This window comes from Squalius cephalus (genome assembly GCF_949319135.1).
Source record: "Squalius cephalus genome assembly, chromosome: 9".
Classification (NCBI taxonomy): domain Eukaryota; kingdom Metazoa; phylum Chordata; class Actinopteri; order Cypriniformes; family Leuciscidae; genus Squalius; species Squalius cephalus.
Genome location: NC_137130.1, coordinates 35,244,622 through 35,271,301, shown reverse-complemented (window position 1 = coordinate 35,271,301; position 26,680 = coordinate 35,244,622). Strand labels below are relative to the sequence as shown.

Genomic DNA, 26,680 nt, shown 5'->3' with positions numbered 1-26,680 from the left:
TCGATTTTTTTTCCTTCCCCTACTTAAAATCAATCTGCAGATGACAAAGAAATTGTTCAAAACAATTTTTAACTTTATTTTGTTTTGATTTTCCCTTCTGGGATTTGATTTGGATTTTCCCCTTGGGGTTAAAGTGTAATCAGAAACAACAAGCCAAAAAGACAAGATGGCAGGCCCTGCCTTTGTAAACAGTGAAAATGTAACATAACATAACATAACGTAACATAACATGAAATGGGTGGATTGGGATTGGTGGGGAACATGAAAAAAAAATGTACATCACAATAAAGTGTATTGTGATTGTCAAAACATTTGGTAACTAAACAGAATTTTATTAAGTTTAGTGACAACACAATTTTTACATGGTACAATGACTGGTATGCTACTGTTTTTATTATTGCTTTCACAATTTCAATTCAATTCTTGTGATTTGATTCTGATCTTGATTCAATATCGATTCCTTTGGATAAATACTAGGTACAGTAGATACATGTTAATTTAAAGCCCTGTCAGCTGGTATTATTATTAAAGGTTAAAAATAACATCTCAAATTAAATATTATGCGTTTTTTTATAATAACAAGTTCAACATTATAATATTTTAATGATATAGGTAAAAATATAATAAATATGTAATATAGTTTTCATATTTAGCAAAATACTACTCTCTACAGCAATTATTTTAAAGTCCAACTAACGTGCTATGGTCATTAATGGGCTTTTCAGAGGTAAAAGTAACTTTACGTGACGTATTGTCCTCTAGCTGTTATTATAGACCTCTTTCCTCAGTTGAAAAACACAGATCGATCGATTTTATTTCATTTCGGTAAGTTGAACTGTATATTTCAAATTAACTATTGATCATTCGTGTTTATTTAGCCTGCTATTAACTAGTAGTAAAGAGTAACAGATGATCGGTTCACGTGCCGCTTGAACTCTGTCAGCGATCTGTCAAGCGCCAAAACGGTGTTTATTGTTTGAATTTCGTAATTAAATCGACAGAATCTGAGAGCTGAGAATTTGTTTCATAGCAATAGTAACCTTCTCTGTCTTGTCTGTCGGTGTCAGTGTCCTCTTTGCTTCGCGACTTTTCTCTGCGTGAGAAAATGGATGTGTGGCGTGAGAGCGTTTAAAAAGTGACGATTACGTGAGTCTCACGGTGAATTCGTGAGAGTTGGCAGCTCTGCAGATTCAGTTTGTAAGACTGTAGGTTGTTTTTTGGCGGGTGTGCTTGTGCTGCCGCGGTCTTGCCGTGTTGTTTGTGTATCTCTATACCAAACGCGCAGGGGAAGAGCTGAGCCCGTTCGGAGCTACGGGAGCCCAGAGGGGAGCGTCGGCCAATGTTAAAGAGAAAACCGATTTTCATTCAAAAAAATCGCCGTAAACTGCACATTCGAATTAATCGATAAAATCGATTTATCGCCCAGCCCTAGTGTATACTTCATTTAGCAAAGGCTGCAAAGCCGACTCCCTGTTACAAACATGGTAGAACTATCACTTCTACCAATCAAGATTGCTTTATAAATGTTCATCCTGATCAGTTTCATCTCCTCAGCATCCCAGCTAGCTTAGAAGAACTCAATGTTGCAACAACCCTAGGTATTTATTTGATACAGTGGCTAAATTAACAAGAAATAAAGCTTCAACCTCTGACATTTCCTAACAGCACAGCAGTAATGACTTTATGAACTTCTTTACTTGCAAGATTGATAATATTAGGGAGAAAATTATAACTATGCAACCGTCTACTACAGTATCGCATCAGACAGTGCATTGTAGTGTCTCTGAGGAAAATTTCATTAATTCGTTGCTATAGGAGAGAAGGAATTGTCTAAACTTGTTAAATCATCTAAATCGACAACATGTGTTAGACCCTATACCGACTAAGCTATTGAAAGAGATGATTCCAGGGGTCATAGATCCTCTTTTTAATATCATTAATTCATCTTTGTCATTAGGATATGTACCGAAAACTTCTAAGCTGGCTATTATTAAACCTCTTATTAAAAAAAACGCAACTTGATCCAACAGAATTAGTCAATTACAGGCCGATCTCTAATCTACCCTTTCTGTCAAAATTAATCGAAAAAGCAGTATCCTCACAACTATGTTACTTTTTAGAAAAAAATGATATCTGCAAGGATTTCCAGTCAGGATTTAGACCGTACCATAGTACTGAGACAGCTCTCGTTAGAGTCACAAATGATTTGCTCATTTCACCCGATCATGGTTGTATCTATCTATTAGTGTTACTGGATCTAAAGCCTCATTCACACCGCCAGCAACTTTGTTGCTGTATGTCGTTAGTCTCTGTACTGCGAGTCACTTTGTGGGAGTTCGTAGTGCTGTCGCTCTAATGTTATTGTTAGACTGCACGTCTGGCCAAATCTATACAAAATACCATCACAAGTGATACAACTATATAATTTTAATTTGACTAGGAATTAGGCTCAAAAGAATTAAAAGTAACAGTATGCTGTTGGGAGAGTGTTTTTATATAACCACAGTAGTGTTCAGTGGATTAAATCATTTAATAGATTAACGATCGATCAATCAACAAATTAAACTCACTCATACTGTCATAAATTACTAAAACGTCATTCGAATTTGACATAATCAATATTCTTGTCCCTAATAGTCTACATAATGCTGGGGAAACTGTAAAATGAACTGCAGCAGTGCCAAACTTGCATCATAAAATTACAACGCTCGAACTATAAATGTATGAATTAAACTCACTGAGACTGTCGACAGTTTCTTTTCCATGCATATTTTTTTTTTATATCCATGTATGTGGTTACAGTCAAATCATATAAAACAGTGAAATCGCCCTCAAACTCTTCTGTCTTGCCAGCACTCTAGACGTCGACATGAGCTCCACTGAAAGTTTTCTTTCCTATTGGTTGTCGCTCACGAAAATCGCTTCTCATTTGCATAAAGTTGAAATTTCTGAACTTTTGTCGTGTGTCTCGCATCGCTTGACACGCCCACATTCTGTCGACAACGGTCACTGTCGCCGGATGTCGCCAGCGCTCCATTGAAATGAATGGGATCGTGCTTTGGTGCTGCATTTGATACCATCAACCACAACACTCTTTTGAATAGACTCGAAAATTATGTTGGTATTAGGGGAATTGCATTAGCATGGTTTGAATCATACTTATCTGACCGTTATCAGTTTGTAAATGAAGAGATGTCATATCGATCACAAGTTCAGTATGGCGTACCACAAGGCTCAATACTAGGATCGTTGCTTTTTACCCTGTACATGCCGGTAGCACCTGACGACGATACTCAGCTCTATATTTGTTCGCGTCCCGACAAAACTTACAAATTCACAAAATTAACGGAATGCATAGCTGATAAAAAAAAATGTGACGACTGGTAATTTCCTACTACTTAATTCTAAAAAAAACAGAGATTCTAATTATTGGACAAAATAAACCTCTGCACGTAATAACCTAGAATACTGTCTAACACTTGATGGCTGCTCTGTTAAGTCTACGTCGTCGGTTAGGAACCTGGGTGTGCTCTTTGATACCAATCTTTCATTTGAAAGCCACATTTCTAGCATGTGTAAAACTGCATTCTTCCATCTTAAAAATATATCTAAATTACGACATATGCTCTTAATGCCAAATACAGAACAGTTAGTTCATGCGTTCATGACATCAAGGCTAGATTATTGTAATGCTCTTATGGGTGGTTGCCCTGCACGCTTAATAAACAAACTCCAGTTGGTCCAAAATGCAGCAGCTCGAGTTCTTACCAGAACCAAGAAGTATGACCATATTAGCCCGGTTCTGTCAACGCTGCATTGGCTGCCTATTAAACATCGTATACATTTTAAAATCTTGCTGATACTAAGCACTAAATGGTTTAGCTCCGCAGTACTTGAGCGAGCTCTTAACGCATTATAGTCCTTCGCTATTGCAATCTCAAAACTCTGGCCAGTTGATACCTAGAATATCAAAATTGACTGTAGGCAGTAGATCCTTCTCATATTTAGCACCAAAACTTTGGAATAGTCTTCCTGACATTGTCCGGGAAGCAGACACACTCTGTCAGTTCAAATCTAGACTAAAAACACATCTCTTTGACCTAGCATACACAGAGCACATAATAAATTAATATTAGGCTAATATTAGTCTCTCTGTTTATCTCGAGGTTAACTGTAAACATCTGGATCCAGGCCGTATCTAGATCAGATGGTGGACCTGCACCTAGACACGACCACAACACATGATGTAGTCAGTCGGATCCGGGCCGTATCTAGATCAGATGGTGGACCTGCACCTAGACACGACCACAACGCAGCCCTGAAGTGTCAGCAGAGATTGTGTCATCTGACACAAGACCCTGTGAAGGCCTCAACAAACTCGTCTCCATACCGGCATGATGAATCCGACCTCCAACCAGATGGAACTGGATAAATATTGTAAATGTTCTGATCCAATCTGACTTCTGACTTATAATGCTGCCTGAATCATAATCATACACTGTTCGCTCGTTGGCCAGAGGAGAACTGGCCCCCGACTGAGCCTGGGTTCTCCCAAGGTTTTTTCTCCATTCTGTCACTGATGGAGTTTTGGTTCCTTGCCACCGTCACCTTTGGCTTGCTTAGTTGGGGACACTTAATATTCAACAATATTATTGATCTGCCTGCATTGACACCATTTTCTCCAGAGTGGCTGTCTAGATAAATTAACTAAATTAATAACATTTTTACAAATGAAATGAATAAACACTGAACTTACTTAAGCTGGCCTATGACTCTAATTTCCTCTAGATCTGCTGTACAGCAGAAACAAACTTTGTTGCATTATTTTCCTGTTATCACTGTAAAGCTGCTTTGAAACAATCTGCATTGTAAAAAGCACTGTATAAATAAAGGTGACTTGACTAGACACTGTGGATTGTTCATTAAGTGTTTGTGTGTGTGTGTGTGTGTGTGTGTGTGGTGGTGGGGGGGGGGGGTGCAGTCAGCGTCTGCGCTTGTGTCCTTCCAGTTGATCACTGCTGTGAGGATGAAAAACATCCCACTGTGATCTCCATCCCACTCGCACTCCTCCATCAGCTCACCCCTCTTTCCTTCATCTCTCCATCACACTCGCAAACACAGATCTCACACAGTGAAGAACAGTAGTTACACAGCGAACGCTGGTACTGAAGTTTTATTGATCATTTAGAGCATGACAATCATTCTTCAAAGATGTTTAGCAGGGAAAAAAAATACAAATACAAATACAAAGTTAACAAAATAATTATAATAGTAGCAATGTATATCTTTGAATCATTTATTTATTTAGATATTTAAATATACAGCATATTATTTAATAATACCAGTCTACAAGCTTAGGTACAATTGACAAACTTGAATTTTATGTTTTGCATTATCTTAAAACTTTTTAATCTAAATGCTTGAAGTGGACAGTGAATAAACGCAGCTGGAATGAGTAAATGTGTCCTGAATTTATGTTTTTTGTCTTTCATGTTTATTAATAGTGATAGTGTGACAAGAAATGATAGGAGAATTAAAGGGGAAATGTTGTTGCCATTTCATCTCGGCACTAACAAATAGGCCACAACTCCAACATCCCTGCATATTTTGACTTCTATTTAGCATTGAAATTTTATTTGATTTACATGAATTGTTGTCGGAAATCAGCACATAAAGTGAGTTCTGAATTCTTAATGAACTTAATGGGAAAACAAGGACCGGTAACATAAATCACAAAATGTCACAACACATTCTAAAAGATACTTAGTCTTAATATACTATATTTGAGCTATAGTTCTCAGTGAATGACTGTGAGTGCATTACACTGCGAGATACCAGTGACCAAAACACTGTCACACATACACACCTTTAGACATTAATTGTATAAAGCAAATATTATATGCCACCAAACTCATGAGAGAGACTTGCTCTGTCAGTACAGCTGAAGTGCTAAACCTCTTTATCTGTCCGCCTTAATGACACTCCCTCTCTTCTCCAGCGCTGAAAGCCTGATACAACAGCTTAAACCACCTCTCTAAATACAGATATCCTATCCTATCCTTTCCTTTCCTTTCCTAACCTATCCTATCGTTTCCTTTTCTATCCTTTCCTTTCCTTTCCTATCCTATCCCATCCCATCCTATCTTATCCTTTCCTATCCTATTCTATCCTTTCCTTTCCTATCCTATCCTTTCATTTCCTTTCCTTTCCTATCATTTCCTTTCCTTTCCTTTCCTATCCTATCATTTCCTATCCTATCCTTTCCTATCCTATCCTATCCTTTCTTTTCCTACCCTATCCTACACTATCCTTTCCTATCCTTTCCTATCCTATCCTATCCTATCCTATCCTTTCCTATCCTATCCTATCCTATCCTTTCCTATCCTATCCTATCCTATCCTATCCTATCCTTTCCTTTCCTTTCCTTTCCTTTCCTTTCCTTTCCTTTCCTTTCCTTTCCTTTCCTTTCCTATTCTATCCTATCCTTTCCTTTCCTTTCCTTTCATTTCATAGTGTCTTTATTTGAGACATTTAAAGAGATCAAAGCTTAAGCCCAAGGCCAACTCTGGCATATATGAAAACACTACACACACACACACACACACACACACACTACACACACACACACACACACACACACACACACACACACACAATTAACATACACCTCCTTGAGATCGTAAATGTGGAACTTTCATCCTGTATTCCTCCATTAATGTTTCCCTCTGTTCGGTGACTTTCATTTGGTAATCTGGTGAGCTCATCTGATTTCATACCAGTGGAAACACTCAAGGCTAGACTGTGACCAGTCAGTGCTAAAAAAAAAGTAGATGGTAGCAGCATTTCTGCAGTACCGGTAATACAGAGCACTGGATATATTCTATACCAGCTGATAGAAGCTGCTTTCAAACTCTCTCATTCGTTTAACTGAGCGCTCTGTGAGCTTCAAAGGTTTATATTTACTGTTTTTACAAGCGTTGTAGCCAATCACAATCTGTTGAGTGTGCGAACGCAATGGCTAGAGATGTTAGTCAGCAAGTCAGTCAGAATCCAATGAGGTTTTGTTCAACACCAGCCGCACGCTCTCGAATCCTTTCATTACAACCAACAAAGTGAAAACACAATGTAAATAAGAGATTCATTGTGCAAACAAGACAGCTTTTAATTATTAAACCGGGAGTTTTTGCGAGAGTGCAGAATTCAGTGAACTTGTGCTTTAGTTATTGACCATCTTTGGCTCTGTTTACACCAGGTATTAAGATGCGTTTTGGTCGTTCGGATCACAAGTAGACGAGGGAGACACATTCCCGTTCACACCTGGTGTTTTAATCCGTCTCCTTTGTCCACTTTCAAACACTTCTGTCCTGATTTCTTCAAGGGGAGGGTCTATGGGAGGGTAAATGTATGTTGTTTTTTTCCAGATCTTTCCATCTAATTGATGAAATAATTTTGCGATGTACATGAACACGACCGCAGACGACAGAAAAACACACGGAGAGCATCAGTTTTAGTTTCTGCTCTGAAGCCGCAAGACCAGCCGAACACTGTGAGTGTGTGTTAGAACATTGTGCTTGGTACGTTTTTCATCTTCAAACCAAACTTGGGTCTCCAGCCGACAAAGTTTAAATCCCGTCTGGCTAGAGCTCTTCCCATAATGTTACTCATTAGATCAGTAGACGGAGAGAAGAGGGCCTTTTGTGGCTGTTTGAACACATTCGATCACAGTTTCTGCTCTGGTAACAAAATTGGTAGATTGGTAAATTTTACTGATATTGGTGCAGACTACTGCAATTGTGGTACCGTGACAACCCTACACTCATCAACATCCCTATGAAATGAAAAATAAAACGTGCATCGGATGTAGGTCACGGTTAATTGATTTATTGCATCGACATGTTTATGGTTTCTGTTAATGTCAAACAATTTTACTAAAAGCACATGTAAGCAGTGCAGCTGAACACTAACCGGCGTGTGATGAAAACCTTCACCAGTGAACCGCTAGAGCTCGTCAGCACTGAGTGATTAGCTGAAATAATGTCTCTGTCAGCCTTAATCACATTAAAACGTGGTTAACATTTAATTTTTCTCTCTTCATATGCAAAAATTTCCACTAGATTTGCAGTGAAGGCCATTGAAATTCCATTATAAAAAGAATAAAAATTTCAGGCATCATTTATTCAGAGAGAAAGAGTGGAGTGGGATGAAGAAAGTGCTGAATCTTTCTATTAGCACTGCAGGGTTGAGAAATGATCTTCAGCGCTTCAGGATGTGAGGGCTGAGACCGGACGCCCCGAAACACACATTCACTCAAACCCTGACCCACATCAACTGACTGGGATTTACACGCGTTTGCGTTTGACTGTGAAATTTATGGAACAAGTGAATCGGCTAAATAGCATGCAGTAAGATGTATAGAGTTTTAATGATGCTTTTATAAATCTGTTATATAAATATAGTTTCCCCAAAAATTATTTGGACACGTGCCTCATTAGAAACTGTAAAACATCAAACCAAGAAAACAGAGAAATCTGGTGTTTTGGTGATTTGTAAGTTTGGATATATGTCAGTTCACCTCAAGTTCACACAGAGAATCACATTAAACGGGTCCTTCACTGCTGGCAGCTTGGGTTTTCAATAAAACTTGGCTGCCTATACATTAGAAAGTATACATAATGCACTGGGCATGTTGCCGTTCAAGGCCACTCCCACTAGTCTGCTATGGATACGCTCACCGGTTGAAGGGTGCTTCTCATTTCTTATTTGTGGATTCTCGTTTCCTTTCCTTAGCTCCACCCCCTTAAGACATGAGGGAAAGATACACCTGTGTTTCCTCGCTCCTCATTCCTCGTGGTGCAATTCACCCTTCGTCTGAAGTTTGATTGACAGGCAATCTGACCAATCATAATCCGCCATCCGCTGAATCCGCCATTTTGTTCGACAAAGCAGTCAGGAGAGTAAGTAGATTAACGTCGGTGGACTTGAACTTGAAAAATGGCGTGTACTGACGTCTTTCCGCGGTTGAAACAACATTCCTTCTGATGCTCATTCATGTTTATTTGATGTTATAAATTAACTAGAATGAAAAAAATTATCGGTTCACAAGCAGCTTTAACTGAGGTGCTACCTGTTATGACACTTTAAAGAGCCACAAAACGGTATTTATTGCTTACAATTTGAAAGCTGAGACTTCGTGAGAACCACGGCTTGTCGGACGTTGCAACATTAACTAAAGAGGGCGGGACTTTGAGCACAGTCAATTCGAGAATTGAGATGTCCCTCAAGATGGCTGAGGACAATCGGTTTCCGGGTCACGGGCTGGAAGACGGATGAGCGAAGACATGAGGACACATCAATATGAGTACTGAGAAGAACCCAAATACTGCTTTGCTTTAGTAGGACATACTTCTTAGCAAACTTTTAGTCATGATGGTGTCGACTTGTATCGCTCCTGAGTGCAAGAATTAACATAGCGAGAGTGAGTTACTTGTAACAAGAAGAAGAAAAAAAGAAACAATACTATTTAAATAAAATATGTGATTATATGTTAGGGCTTCTGGGAATGACCTCTGTTTTTCACATTAAATAATATGAAAAAAAAAAAGAACTCATTTTTATTTCCAAAAAACATAAATGTATCAACATTTTGTAAACCTAATAAATGTTTGTGAAACCCTTCACTTGAAAAGTGTGTTATCTTTTTTTTTTTTTTTAAATCACATGAAATTTGATATTTGTTGAAAGAAATTGTTGAAAACAGTGACATATGCTTGCTAAAATGTCCCGTTTTCACTACAACACCTACATTTTGACCAAATCTTTCCTGTCTTGTGCTGTCATATTTGTTTTTTGGGCCTTACTGACATCAATTTTATGATTTTTTCACTTCTTCAACGGAAATTAACTGACAAGATATGACTTATTCAAAAGCAATTATTTCTATTCCTAACAACGTTCCTTTTCAAAATAACAAATCAGCAAAATGACTAAAGCAAAATGTGTTTGATGTTTCGTCACCATTTGTCAAACTGTTTGTTGGGGGGCAAATAATTGGGGAGACTTGTGCTATTCCTGTGTCATAAAGTTGTTCAAATTGGTGGTGAAAGTGGAGTTGACAGCTTATCAGATTCTTTAATTGACAGTGGTGTGTGTGGGGCGTCGCGGTGAGACGAGAGCGTGTGTGTTTTGCTCTTCTCTTTCTATGTGTGTGCGCGCGCGTCTGGGCCTGTGTCACTCAGTGCCAAGACCTCGAGACCTCCGCGCTCATTTAGCGGTAACATTATGAAAATCATCCCTCAGCCCTAAAGCGAGAGATCTTTGTTACGACTCCCGGCTCTGTCAAGCCTTCACCAATTACACTCGCAGGTACAATGGTCTATTGAGCGGAGCGGAGCCCTTGACTGGCGCGGCGACAGTGATTTGTGAATCGTTACCGTGTCGCCGGAGGAGAGCTCCGTACCTGAGGAATGCAAATAATGTGCCGCGAAACCAAACTACAGCTACTATTACCGCAGATTGGATTTTTTCATCCTTTCTTCGCTTCTCACAAGTGTGAAGTTTTCAACTAAATGTAAATTTGTCTCCATCAGAAGTGGCCACAAGCTCAGAATGATGGCTTTGACTCTCAGATCCAGCTGAAGTGCCTCTGGAGGAAGAGCGATATATATAGATATGGGCCAACTGCGTGTATATATATATATATATATACAGTATATATATATATATATATATATATATATGGGATATTACTTTAGAATGACAACATGTACTGATTGCATGTTCTCAGAATGATGTGCAGTCCAACTGGAGGAGATTTCTTTATACTCCAAATGCAACAGAGCTGAATTTTAACGTCTTATTTAATCAGTCTGCCACATTCAATCTGACACGCACTCCATACACAGATGGAAATCACTCTGGCTCAGTGGTGTGAGTGGACGATTGTCTCCTAAGAGAAGCCTAGTTGATGGGAATGGTTTAGCCAAAAGTGAAAATCGTGGCACACAAAAGACGAAGTTTCACAGAATGTTCATGGTGATCTTTTCCTTATAACAAAAACATACAGTATCTCCACAAAAGTTACAAATCAAGTATCATAAAATTAACCAATACCACTCATATGCTAAATTGCAAGACTTTATATGCAATTCATTACTTACTGAAAACGTTGCAGGAAAACTTAGATTGCCAAATATCATTGTTTCTCGTGTCTTTTAACCAGTTGAGATGCATCCAGTTTGAATATGAATCTGCACACATCTGCACACAGTTAATAAAGCCTTTAAATGTTTTTTAGGGGACTGGACTAAGATTATCAGTGTGAATAACAAGTGAAATTTTGCTCTGTTCCTCCTCACACAAAATGTATGTATGCCTTAAGAAGATTTGGAATATAATGCATATATGCATAGTCATATGAACTATTTTGATGTGACTTTTATGGTGATGTGTCTTTTAGGAGCTTGATAGCTCATGAGCACAATGCTTTTACAGAATGGAAAAGAGCAGCGTGAACATTATATTTCTTTCCACAAAAGAATGTAGGTCATAATAAAGTGATTCTCATTTTAAGATTTATTATTCCTTTAACCCTTTAAAGGCTAAAATATGAAATAATTAATTAATACAATAAATGTATTTTTCTTAATGGAATGGTTTATTGAACCTTTAGACAACATATAGAAGAAAATTGAGTTTGTGGTCCAATTGTAATTGGTTTTTGAGTACCATATTTGATACATCAGGTTTATATGGCTCATATAGTATGATGTAGAAGCACATGGAGCTCATACTCGAGGAGGGGGAAAAGGCCCAATTCAGATTCAGAGGCCCAAACACAGTAAAAATATGCAATTTGGTGCAGTTACTGATATTTAAATGTCCAAAAAGTAACATGAAATTCTGATGGCTTAATGCAAATGAAGAAAATAAGTGTAACAGACTACTTGTGTAAAATGCTGCCAAATACATGTCTTAGTAGGATATTTAAATGTTCACTTTTATGATCAAAGCTCTGTACTTTTAAAATATAGAATGCAATGCAATACAATGACGATTGAGAGATGAACAAATGTTTGGAAAATCGAGTAAATGTAAGTTGCTTCAGTTAAAGTGTTCATCTTGAAATATCACTAAGAGTATAAAGTGTTTTTATACAAAAATCAGTGCAGATTTGACAGTAGAAAGACACGTGAACCACGAACTGAAGGTGGGCGTTTGTACAATTATACTGAAAGACTTTTACTTGCTAAAAAACTACCAATCAGACGACAGAAGGCTTGTAGTGGATCATGTTGATGATCTTGCCTAAGAAATGTGGTTATCAGATACAGTGGGCTTTATAGGGTTAACAGATTCATCTAGGAAGCTGTTTTGTGTGGCGTTGAATCACGCCAAAATTATGTCAGGACAGTGTGTGGAAACTGGTCGGAAACCAGTATTGGTTCTTTTGAAAGATGTCCAGAAGTTCTTCTGAATGCATATGGATGTAATCTTATAATATACCCCCTACACACACACATTGTTGACCATTTTCGAAAGGTGCTCCCGATTTATCCCGTTGTGTCAGGTGTCCCACTGTGTGTTAAAAGCAGAGGAATCCATTTAAAAGGTTTGTTGAGTATTTGATTGACACACAAGGTCTTCATGCACTTCCACTGAGAATGACTGTTTTCAGTTGATGCGTATGTGGCGGCCACAGATTCATCCTAACCATCCTCTAACCAGTGTTAATTTTGACATCAAATTTTGATTTAGTTTCAGTCATAGTCTTTTGACTAAAATGCCATTTAGTTTTAGTCATATTTTAGTCATCTGAATTGTTTTAGTTTTAGTCTAGTTTTAGTCGACGAAATACAGTAGATTTTAGTCGACTAAATCTACAGTAGATTTTAGTCGACTAAAATATAATGGGTTTCAATTTAAATGCATTTATTTCGAATTTCTCTAAAATTTCCAAACCCATATACTCCAGGAGAAAACATATCCTGCTAATATGAATGATTTTAAAGTTTGAACGTGCAATACAGATACAGATTTAACTACTGTAACTTAAAAAATATCTTAAAATTAAATAAAACCACTTTTCCTAAAGTAGAAGACGGTCTTTTTTTCAATGAATGATATATTCTTTATAACTACTTGCATACATCATTCTCTATTCTTTCAAGCAGACATATTTATTTGTATGAATTAAATATATTTAATCCTTATTAAAGCTAACGAGCAGTGAATGCTTTTCTCTTTTTCTTTTGTTGCTTGATCAATATTAAAGGACAAGTTCGGTATTTTACACTTAAAGCCCTGTTTACAGATCGTTTCTGATGAAATAGAACGGTTAAGATTAAAATTTGGACACATGCTGCTGTCCCGAGAATTTTAGGTTTATTTCTCCCCCCCCCACCTACACCTACACAATGGCAGCCTATGGGCACTGGAACAATCCTTCCTAAAATGCATTAAACGTTCGTTTACAAAGACGTGAAACTCACCGAGTGGTCAGGGGTGTTCACTGATATGCTCACACAAAAATCGCTGCAAAAGATGCTTTCCAACAGGTTTTATCGTAGTTTTTGTCCAACTCCATTGACTTGTATTGAATGTGCTGTGTGAGGTACGGTATTACTCCAGCGGTTTGCTTGCAGTTGGCAAAGGTGCATTATCGCCACCAACTGGGCTGGAGTGTCTATTATTCAAGCTCTCAACCGAAGAATCTACGGGTGTGAGACGTTTGGAAAAATAGATCCACAGTTTTACAACGAATGGTAAAACACCTGTTGGAAAGCATCTTTTGCAGCGATTTTTGTGTGAGCATATCAGTGAACACCCCTGACCACTCGGTGAGTTTCACGTCTTTGTAAACGAAAGTTTAATGCGTTTTATGAAGGATTGTTCCAGTGCACCTATACACCCATTCTAGAGGTTTTGGGGAAAGCGAAAGAAACCTAAAATTCTCGGGACAGCAGCATGTGTCCAAATTTTAATCTTAACCGTTCTATTTCATCAGAAACGATCTGTAAACAGGGCTTTAAGTGTAAAATTACCGAACTTACCCTTTAAGGACACAGACAGGTTTATTACCCACTGTCACTTTAAGACATCGGATCATGTCCAATGACATCCAGATTCCGGATCCAATGCACTGATGCACATACGCTACACTCACAACTGTTTAAGACATAACCAACATAATTTACGTGAATACTCTCCAAAACGGACATTTAGACATAATATTTGTGTGTATTTGTCCATTCAGACACGAAAGAGAGCTCAATTCAGTACTCGCGCGCTGTATAGGTGTCTATGTGCACGGCTGCACGCATCGGGTCGGGTGTGTGCGCACAGAAAACCGTACCGAATCGAGCTCTTTTTTACGTCGTCACTCTTATTCAGATCTTCATGTCTGCTCTACTCATTCTCCCAGACGTTTACCAGTTTTAACGTTTTATGAGACATGCAGTGCATGCCAACTCGTGTGCCGCTGGGTAGATCAGCACGTCACAGTACAATTGTGCGCATCTACCACAAATGCAGGACATCAGACTGTATCGCTTCCCAAATCGTCACTATCTAACATTTTCGTCTAGTTTTTATTCGTTGACGAAAATGTCAATAGATTTTCGTCATAGTTTTTGTCATTCAAAACTAGTTTTTATTTAGTTATCGTCTCGTTTTCGTCTGTGAAAAAATGTTGTTGACGAAAATAATGACGAAAATTATTCGTCAACAAAATTAACACTGCCTCTAACATCTTAATTTAGCAGAGTTTGCTAAATCAAGCATCATTATTACTATCATGAGAGATTGCTGGCTCTCACATCAAACCATCTAGTACTGTTAAAAATGTTGGTGTAATCTTTGACTCCTCTCTCTCTTTCCAGGCTCATATTAATTCTATCACCAAATCAGCATTCTTTCATCTACGTCGCATCGCCCAGCTCCGTCTCTTCATCAGTATCAAAGATGCTGAAACTGTCATCCATGCATTTGTCACATCACGTCTTGATTACTGTAATGCCCTTTTCATTGGTCTATCTGCTAGCTCCATTTAGCAATACATTCAAAACTCTGCTGCTAGAATACTTACCAAACGTTCTGCCCATATCACCCCAATTTTTTAAATTCAGAAAATACTATTTCTGAATTTAAAACTATGCTCAAAACTCACTTATTTTCTGAATGTTACCATTCTTAGGTTGTATTACATTTCGTTGTGTCTGATTGTATTCTGGTGTATGCTGGCCCATCTACATAATTCTCCTTTACTGTACTTTTACTCTCATCTACCTACTGTTGTTTTGTTTGTTATTGTCCATTGCCATTACTGTTGCTTGTTCATTGTAAAGCGTCCTTGAGCCCTGGAAAGGCGCTATATAAATAAAACTTATTATTATTATTATCACTTATACTTGGGGTTAGTGATTTGTAAGGGTGGAATAATTCTCTCCTTCTCAGTAAAAAATCGAACCGCACTTTTCGTAATGTATATGCATCTATACTATGGTTTGTTGAAAATAAATAAAACAGACAGACAGACAGACATAGTTAGGCTACTGTCTGTTTCTGTCGATGGATATGCATTCTGGCTTCCCCTAAACTTTGTTAAATATGAGTGTTGAAACTAAACTAATTTAAGCCTTGCCAATTTAAACATTCGAGCAAAATATTGATAGTCAAATATTGAGAACAGACAAAATCACACAAAAATTATGTCAACATACCTGTCTTGACAAGTATCCTAGCAAACATAATAGGTTATGTAGTTACAGTCGAGAAAGATAACTCATGTGTATCAGTATCAGAGTACTGGATCCGTGCATTATGTCTTAAAGTGACAGCAGCCTAATATTCCTGCTGTCTGTAAGTGATTTTAATATTAATCAAACAACAAAAGACAAGAAAAACACTCACTGCTCTTGACTGAATAGCTTTTGTAACTTTAATAATGAATAATCTTTTATTTAATTTATACAGTGAAGATTATATGCAATGTTATTTTACATTTGATTACTCAATTTCAGCTCTGTTTATTTTATTTTTATCTTTGCTTGTAGTCTGATTATTTGTTCTTATTTTATTTATTTTTATCTGACAGTAAAGTTTTTAAATTGAACTGTTACTCCAGCCCGATCTCATGGCAATTCGTACGTATTTTACGAGGTGGCTAATTCATACGAATTCATACGACCTCACTCGTAAGAATTCGTAAGATTTTTGTTAAATTGTACATATTTGACTTGTTGCCCAATTCGTATGAATTCGTACAAATGACCTACCCCTAAAACCGCCACTAAACCTACCCATCACTGGGCTTTAGATGAATTAGCCACCTCGTGCTCACTCGTATGAATTGGCCGTGAGAAAGCGTTGGTTACTCCCAGTGATTTGTGATATCAAACTTTAGTGACATGAACAATGGCTCATACAATGGTTGGTAACGTATGAATGTATAGACAGGCCTATAGTAACACTATTTTCCTATGGTTTACCAGAGGAAGTAATACAATTCTAGTATAACTCAATGTCTTACAAGTGTGCGGCACAACCTTGGTGTGGTTCACGGGCGTGACTGTGATCATGAATATACAAACACTTGTGAACAATAATATGTGGCAGTAATTTGAATAGTTGACGGTCTGTCTGCAGACTCTAGCGGAGAGGAACATGCAGAAGTTTGTGTGAAGACACAGACCGACCGGGTCACGGCACCACCAGAAGACCCACAGACCGACCGGGTCACGATACCACCAGACGGCCCACAGACCGACCGGGTCACGGCACCACCAGAAGACCCACAGACTGACCGGGTCACGATACCACCAGACGGCCCACAGACCGACCGGGTCACGGCACCACCAGACGACCCACAGACCGACCGGGTCACAATACCACCAGACGGCCCACAGACCGACCGGGTCACGGCACCACCAGATGACCCACAGATCGACCAGGTCACGGCACCACCAGATGACCCACAGACCGACCGGGTCACGGCACCACCAGACGACCCACAGACCGACTGGGTCACGGCACCACCAGACGACCCACAGACATACCGGGTCATGGCACCACCAGATGGCCCACAGACCGACCGGGTCACGGCACCACCAGACGACCCACAGACATACCGGGTCACGGCACCACCAGACGGCCCACAGAGGAGCTTGTGAGGATGGCAGCAGACGTGAGGAGCGAGGAGCAGCCATCCCTGAGGTTAATTAGCATTCTCTTTCCCTTCACTTTATTATCAGCTGTGTCCTCCACACACCCGTTTAATTGCGTGAGCTGATCGAATAATAAATGGCAGAGTAATTACCATTCTAAAGGAGAGATCCCTTTCTCTCTCTCTCTCCACCGCACAACTCAGTCAAAAGAGATTTTTATTCTAAATTAAGTTTTTAACTGTCATCTGTCATCTTAGGTATAATTATAACTTAGACATTTCGGGTTCATTGTTCTCGCTCTGTGAAATTCTCGACGGAGAAAAGACATTGTGACAGCGGATTTTTAGGCGCATGGAAAATGAAGTTTAGGAGGAATTCTCAATGCCTCTAAATGAGGAAGCAAATATGCTAATTAATCAAACTCTCTCACAGGGCAATAACCATTTTTTCTCTCTTATTTTAATATATTTAATCAGTCTCCGGATGAGGTAATGTGGCTGTCTTTGCAGGACGGCTTCATTGTATGAGTGTAGGTTTTTTTTTCCTCCTCCCAACAAATAAAAAATACACACAGTTTCCACATTCTCACTAATGGACCAATTGTAATTTCAACGACATCTCAAATCACCTTTATTTTATGGTGAAAATTACATTTAATCGTTGGAAAAAAATGTCCAACATCTTTGTCTTGCTGAGATTTTTTAGAGCTAGAATTTTTTGTATTAATAAATACACACAATGAAACATCTTAGGTATTGGTATATAGGTATATATATATATATATATATATATATATATATATATATATATATATATATATATATATATATATATATATATATATATATAAAATTGTTTTCTGCACATCAGGGTTATTATCAAAATAAAAATAAATCTATTACAAAAAATTATTGCTGTCAAATTTATAAATCACATTTAACATAAAAGTTTGTTTGTTTGTCAGTATATATATATATATATATATATATATATATATATATATATATATATATATCATATATACACAAACAAATATTATGTAAGCACAAACTTATATGTTAGATGTGATTAATCGCGGTTAATCAATTTGACAGCACTAAAAAATATTTTTTATACAAAAATATTTAAAATAAAGTTGAAATACAATATAAATGTTATATGAAAAACTTAAATTATAAATGTTACTTACTAAATTAGTTAAAGCACTGGAAATAATTAAAAACTAAAACTGAGCTAAAAATACATTAAACATAAATTGTAATAATTTTAAAAGAAGAAAAACTAACAAAAATGCTGACAAAAGCAGAAACCACCTAAATTACTAAACAAAAAGATGTAGGCTAACAAATGAAAACTGAGATTACTACATGATTAATGATTATTACAATGGTTTGATCATTTCACCTTTTGTTTTATCATAGTTTTGAAACTGTAATGATTATATACAATTATTGAGTTAATAATAAATAAATAAATAAATAATTATTAAAGTTAAGTTGAAAAGTTTGTGTGGAAGAAAGTTGAGCCAGTTCCATACACTCAGTTTTTTTGAAGTGATCAATATAGACTCTCTATACCCGTAATGCTCCGATGTGTTTGGCTTAACCAGGTGTGTCTATACAGTATGAGAAGCATCCAGGTGAGTGGTTTTCTACTCTACCTGCTCCGCTGTTCCAGATATCACCGGCCTCCGTCCCGGTCAAGCCGCCATCCCACACCACGGAGAACTTCAATTACAGCGGGACTCTCGGAGCAGAGAGCGAGGGGGTCGCATTGATTGAGGAGGGCAACAATTGATTTTGTCCATTACGTGGTGAGAATGTTTCCATCCTGCGCAGATCAGGCTGCCCTCCTCCTGTGGGTGGAGATAAGAGCCCACTGCATTGTGGCTGCCTAATCTGTGTGACGGCGCTTGTCTGTGCTGAAATTGATGTGGCTTTTCATGCGGCCGCGTGTGGGTCTGCGCGGGGGGGGGGGGGGGGGTCTGTTCCTCCACACCCCCGTCTCGGATCCTGTCGAAATACACGAGAGGGATTTGCATCGATACAGATATTTGCCTTTGTATTTGTTCCAGAGAATGTTTCTTAAGAGAATAAAGGAGTTTGTAATGATGTCTTGCGACTTGTTGAATTCTTAGGCCTCCTATTGTGGTTACAGTGGGATGCGGGTCAGAAGAGCCTCATTAGTATTAATACAAAGGATTTAGACATGTTATTCTGTAAACAGGAGAGTAACATAGAGAATTTCCATTCATCTTTTTAACAACCATAAGGCATTCAGATGAAGCCACACACACACACACACAAATCCTAAAAGTCAACATAAAATTAAAATTTCTCTTTTAATAAAAAAATATATTTTATCTCTCCTTTTCTGTTGCTGTCCACTCTTAGTAGAAAAGGTTCTCTATGGAATCTTCAAGGGTTCCGTCAGGCGCTTCATTTATAGAACCTTTTTAGGGATTCCCATCATGGGATCATTTTATGGAGGTAGTTTTAAGTTTTAATTAAATTTTATGAGTTAAGCAGCTCATAAACATACTTTATCACTAGAAGATATTGAAATTACCTATTAAACATGAAATTATTATGCAATCATTTAAGCCATTTCCACTATATAGAACTTTTTTTGGCATAAAGCGTTCTTCAGAATTGACTCAAGAACACTAGTGTTCTATATAGAACCTGTTGTGGTTTCTCTCTTTTATAAAAAAATCTCAGAGATCTTTGATGGCAGAATTATTAGACTTTATTTTACAGCAAAGCCGAGCATCTTCTGCAGAAGACAGCTCCAGATTTTTGCCCCGTTCACAAATATATACCAAAAATGGTAACACACCCTATGGATATTTTTAGATAAATGTATTTTGCCAAGTGTCCCACTAGAATAGAATTGTGTGCTGTAAGCAACATTCCAGGCCTTCTGCAGGCTTCAGAAAGTCAAACCAAAGTCACACACAGAGAAAATAATAGTGTACAAAAATATAGCTATAGCCTATTACTTATTTCCTAAATAATAAAATCTTCTACAAACCATTGAACCTTTTTTCTCTGAGAGTGATATGTGGGCTTTTAGAGACTATTTTAGCAAACTCACATTTAGGTCTGGCTTTTTATGTTATATAACTCCCACTTTGAACAATCCATTCAATTCCCAATGGATTAGGGCTGTCAAACGATTAATCGCGATTAATCGCATCCAAAATAAAAGTTTGTGTTTACATAATATATGTGTGTGTATGGAGTATAATTATTTTCTCTATATAAATACACACACATGCATATATATTTAAGAAAAATGTGTTATTTATATATAAAATATTTATATATAATATAAATTATATATAATATAAATATATATACACAGTATATACATGCAAATATTTCTTAAATATATACATGCATGTGTGTGTATTTATATATAGAAAATAATTATACACCGTACACACACATATATTATGTAAAAACAAACTTTTATTTTGGATGCGATTAATCGCGATTAATCGTTTGACAGCCCTACAATGGATAAAATGTCCTATTCTGATTTTTATTTATTTATTTCCTGTTTCATTCAGAAAAAGCCTGAGACCACTTTAGTGAAAATGGCCCCCTCCCCCCTTTTAAAACAGTTGTTTTCATTTAAAAAATGATTTATTATGAGCATAATAATTTAAGTAAACAGATTTGTATGTTTTAATTGATACTAAAAAGCTTACTGTATCATATTTAATAAACATTCTGAAGCCTCTCAATTATCAACATGATCAAAAGGGTTGTACAAAATTTTCTACAAGCCTTCTGTTATCTGATTAGAAGTTTATACTTTTTCTTAGCAAGTTCTAGGCCTTTTAGTATAATTGTAAAAAATATCAAGAATGTTTTGCTGTGAATTTGTTACTGATTTTTTTTAATTATAATGTAAACATAAGAATAACTTTTATATTGTTAGTAATATTTCAAAATGAACAATGACTGGACTGAAGCAACTTAGATTTACTTTTTACTTTTAGAAAAATAATTTTACATTTATTTGTTTATATCTCACTCATCATTGTATTGCATTGCGTTATGTTTTAAAACTACAGAGCTTTGTTCATAAAACTAAGTCTTTAAATATCATTTTACTAAGACATATTATTGGCAGATATAGACTGACAATTGATATTTATATGCAGTTTAGGTAAGTAGTCTGTTAAGATCTAATGGACTTACATTACATGCTATCATAATTTCATCTTATTTCATCCATTTAAATATCCGCATCAGCACCAAATTGCATATTTTTATCTCAGTATGAGCCTCTGGATAAAATTGAGTTTTTTTCCTCCTCGAGTATGAGTGCACATTATATATGAAACTTAAAAAATATAAATACCAACTTATTTTTAGATTTTGTCTAAATTTTCATTAAACTGTTCCACTCAAAATTAGATTTTTCTGACTATTATTTCATATATCAGACAATAATTGTGTAATTAATTAATTTTAATTTAATCAAATAAAATAAAAACTTAAAGCATGCAGTTTATTTCAAGGTTTAAATTCTATTTTGAATCCCAGACTTTCAAAATGGCCTCAGACTTCACTCCACAAGTAAAATGGGCTGCGAATGGCGTTTCATGTTCACTTTAAAGCCGAACAACAGCAACAAGAAAGTCAGCTCATTAGGCAAAGCCGCATAACTGATTACAGGCAGCCTTGCTCCTGAACCAAAGCCACTTTGTCAGGTAAGCACCAGTGAGTAGCTATATTAACCCAATACATCTTACACTGTAAAAACTGCACTCTGTAACGCTGCCCTGCTAAGCCCTGTAACATGCTTTATTAGGCACCCTTGAGGTGAATGTTATCTATCAGCCTGCTCTGCATCGAGACCCCCCCCACCCCTTCCCAGAATGCCCCACACGGAGAACATCGCACGCTCATCTGTTCCTCTCCAACAAGACAAACCCTGATGCTGATTAATGGTAGCTAAACTTACAGGCACTCTGTCAGACGTGTTACACAGGGAAGGTAATATATGGGAGCCATTAAATACACATCATTTTCCTGGCATGAAATATGTTGACCCCGATCTTATTAGTTACACACATAATTAAAAGCGCTCAACAGTTCTGCGGCCGTGCGCGGTAGAGCAGGGTTGCTCACCGACAGACGCGAGTCAAATTGATGCTTCGCCAGAACGTCATTTGTTTTATTCAACTGTCAGAGCTTCATTCCCTCGGCTATGCATATAAATTGTCTTTTATTAGAGAGTCTGATTCACAAAACTTGATTTCATTGAGACAGATGTATCTTGTAATTGCTGCTTTTGTAACAAAAGCAACCATTTCTTCAGTTGTTTCAATGTGGGTTTTTCATAAAGTGCATCAGTGTGTTAAACTTGGCGACACAAACAAAACTTGCTTGTGCAGAAACGCGTTGTGCGGTTCACTTCCGTTAAAAACATCTGCGTAACAGTCGAACGCTCTTAAAATACAGACTGATGCCACAAGAGAACTTTATAATTTCCACAACCAACTTTTTATCCTCTTGTTCTTTAGTTAACATATTATATGTTCTTAACCCTTGTATGGTGTTCGGGTCTGTTGGACCCGTTTTCATTTTTTATCAAAAGAAAAATTATACAATTAATTATTTTTTCAAACTGAGACTCATTGGCATTGGCTCATTTTCTGTGAGAAATATATATCAGAACACATTTTCAATGAAAACACACTGTACACCCCCCCCCCCTACACATTTATATTACACACAGGATGTTCGGGTCCACTGGACCCGGGGCTAATAAAAGTGTGGAAATTGTAGGTCCTGTGTACCTTTACTCTGTCCTCCTCCTGTCAGGGCCTGCTGTTAGTGTGTGTGTGTTCTTGTATATGGTTTATGAGGACACAAATGTGTATAATGACATGGGTATTACAATGTTAAAATGGTTTATGACGACATCTGTGTCCTCATACTAAAACAAACTAAATGGTGTTTTTTGAAATTCAAAAAATGCCAAAAGTTTTCTGTGATTGGTAGGTTTAGGGGTAGGGTTAGTGTAGGGGGATATATTATACAGTTTGTACATTAGAAAAACCATTATGCCTATGGAGAGTGACCGTACACCGCATATCCAAGTGCGTGTGAGTGTGAGTGTGAGTGTGTGTGTGTGTGTGTGTGCATGTGTGTGGGTGGGTGTGTGTTTTGTGTGTGTCTGTGTGTGTGTTGTGGGTCTGTGTGTTGTGGGTGTGTGTATGTGTGTGCATGAGTGTGTGTGTGTGTGTGTGTGTGTGTGTGTGTGTGTGTGTGTGTGTGTGTGTGTGTGTGTGTGTGTGTGTGTGTGCGTGTGAGAGAGAGATTGTGTGTAAGTGTGAAAGAGTGCAAGAGTGAGTTTTGTGTTTCTACTCCTGCCATTCCCACACGAGGTTGCAATTCTTAAATGTGATCTAACAAAGGTAAAGAGAAAATATTAACCATATATGCTGTTTATATTGCTTGTAATTGGGATGAAGTAAACATCTGTTGAGTATTTTAACATAACATTTTTCATCGTGTTGAATTCAAAACCCAAAAATGCAGTGGGTCCACCAGACCCACAAACACTGGCTGAGTAACAAAAATATGAACACCACACAAGGGTTAAAGAACCCTGAAAACAAGACTCATAACTGAAGAACCAATCAAACAAGAGTAAGAACCTTTAAAACCTCAAGCATCAGCAACTCAAGAACCCTACACAGACAAAAGAAATCGTTCTTGATAACATAAATGTTCAACAAATAACCATTTAATCTAAGAACCTCTTTTATGAACTGTCGGCTTGGTGTGTCGTGGCCTAACCCAGGATGCTAAAGACTGCAGCGCCAGTCACTAGAGCTCTGCTTGAGGCCAGGAGAGTGAAGTATGCTTCAGTTTTGACTCAAACGCTTAACGTATCAAAGTAGACTCTGTTTAAAAGCATTGCAAACATTGGTACTTGACACATGCACACTAGAAAGTTTCATCCTTGTCCAGTGTCTGCGCTATTTCTCTCCAGAAGTTATAACTAATAAAAATGTATTTTTATTCCTTTAAATTGTGATTTCGGCAATCCTAAGATCATTACAAATTACACTGTATGACATGGATCTAATAAACTTGGGTACGACATGCATGTAGACTGTACGATGATGACACCTATTGAATCATAGGCTATGACGCAAGTTAGTGTAGGAGAATAAAACATCATCAGCATGCACTAGTGGTGAACAAATGCAGCGAGATGAATCACACTTTGGTAATAGTGGTTTTTATTTGCGCTAAAAAAAGAGGAGGAAGCGAAAGAGGAGAATATGGCCGTGGTGGTCATGGCTAGGGAAATGAGGCCAACTTGACATGACAATCTTGCAAATGCAGATTGAGGTAAGAAGTTTTAAGTTTTAGCGCCATTTCGTGTAGATCAATACGCCCTTTCATGTTATATTATTGGCTAATCAGTAGGTCGTAGCAGCAAACACTGTGAGACGATCATCTTAAATCTCTGACACTGTCACAAAATTATCGCAGGCTATCTTTGGTCGCAAGACTGTGACGACAGCCAACTTTAAAACCTCTCTCAATGTACGACGTAGGAACTACGACCACAGAAATCGCCACGATTGGTCATCTTTTGTCTGGAACAGCTTAAAATCCTACAATGTGTAGGCCTACCGGGCATTAACCCCTTAAATGCTCATCAGCTCGGGCAGCTGTTGTTGTCTCCCATAGTTTTTTGTAGTTTCGTCTCATCTGTGTATTTTTCGATTGTGAAACAATGGCCCAAGCCATTGGACAAACTAATTAGTGCAACAACAAAAAATGTGCATGTGTGAGCAGGTCGCGTTAAACTTCCGCATTCTGTGATGGACAGATGATTATGTTCCTCATAATCTATTACCCATCATTTTAATTTTCACATTTGAATGATGATAAGCCATTTAATAGGCTCTGTTTTTGTTCACATTTTCATTATTTTTTTATTTTTATTTTTTACTTTATTTTTTTTTATTATAAAGATCTTGCACATTTGACAATATACATTGGAGACAAACTTTTCTGACATTTAGGCTATCTGCGAAAGACACTTGCATAATAACTCAAAAACAGGAATAAAGTGTGACTTATGCTCATTAATTATGCACTTTTCCAAAAATAACATTTGGTCTGAAAACAAAAGAAGATTAGTATTTTGTATTGCCTCACATACATGTTGACCCTTTTGTGATTGCATGTCGACAAAAACACAATAAAAAATATATACAAATGGTACAAGTGGATAAAATCTCAAATAGTGCTTCATTTACACAAAACCACAAACAAACTACACTCCCTTCCCAACCCTGTGTCGCCTGCCCTCGCTGCTCAGACCTCAGACAAGATCCAGTCTTATTGCTCTCATAGCTACTCAATCCACTTAGTCTTAGACCATAGACCAAGATTTCTCCTTTTCTAATCTTAAGGTCATAGTGAGTCTCTCCGTTATACCATATTCCATTTATTCACGAACGTATTGGACAAGCTTATAGGCTTGATTATGCAATTATTTATTTATGAAGAGAAAGTTGAACAGAGACTGTGGGTCACTTTTCAGGTTTCATCATGAATGTTTGTCCAATAAATCGCAATAAGCTTTGTGCTTTGTTACTTTTGATATGAAATAAAGTCTCAGCTTTCAAATTCTGTCTATTTTATCACAAAATTCAAACACCGTTTTCGCGCTCTTTAATGTGGCGCGAGAGATCACTAGCGCTTCAGTTCAAGCAAAGGCGATCATCCTCTTTACTACGTAGAGCGAACATGAATAAACATTAAAAATAATACAGATACAGTCCAACTTACCGAAATTCGTTTCATATAATCGCTCAATCAGTGTTTCAACTGCAGAAAGAAGTCAATCAAACAGCGTGTAAACAATGTCACTTAACTCAGAAATTCGTTGACCATTAACTTGATAATCAGCAAGAGTGCACTCGCCACCAAGTGGACAGATGTGAGAATTACAGTTACAATACATCACTCTCAGTGTAATAATCTGACTAAATGATGACCGGCTTTCAGATTTTTCTGTCACTGTTACAAAAAATCCATCAATGACCTCTGGCTTCAAAACCTGCTTGGAAGATTCTAGTGATTTTGAAGACCTTAAAGGGGGGGTGAAATGCTATTTCATGCATACTGAGTTTTTTACACTGTTAAAGAGTTGGATTCCCATGCTAAACATGGACAAAGTTTCAAAAATTAAATTGTACGTTTGAAGGAGTATTTCTGTGCCAAAAATTGTCCTTCCGGTTTGTCACAAGTTTCGGAAAGTTTTTTTCGAGTATGGGCATGTGTGACGTCAGATGTAACGGAATTTCCTTATACGGGTCCTAAGGGCACTTCTCCGGTAAGATCGCGGGCGCGCGCGCACTCGTACACCAGAGCAAGAGAGCGAAAGCAGTACCTCATCTAAGCGCTCTGCTCGGCTTTAGGGAAGTCAGTGTCACCAAAGAAGTGGGTTTTTGGTTGCCAGGGCAAGAC

At 37.5% G+C, this 26,680-nt stretch overlaps 1 protein-coding gene across 1 annotated transcript in view; it reads right to left on the bottom strand.

Annotated features, from left to right (window-relative positions):
* The window catches only part of sp9 (sp9 transcription factor), a 93,271-nt gene extending 67,156 nt beyond the window's left edge, over window positions 1-26,115 (bottom strand). The window contains exons 1-2 of the mRNA XM_079881304.1: window positions 26,000-26,115; window positions 18,820-19,171 (exon numbers count right to left, since the gene is read on the bottom strand). The gene's annotated coding sequence lies outside the window, so the exon portion shown is untranslated. The remainder of the gene's footprint in view (window positions 1-18,819; window positions 19,172-25,999) is intronic.
* Window positions 26,116-26,680: the final 565 nt, after the last annotated feature.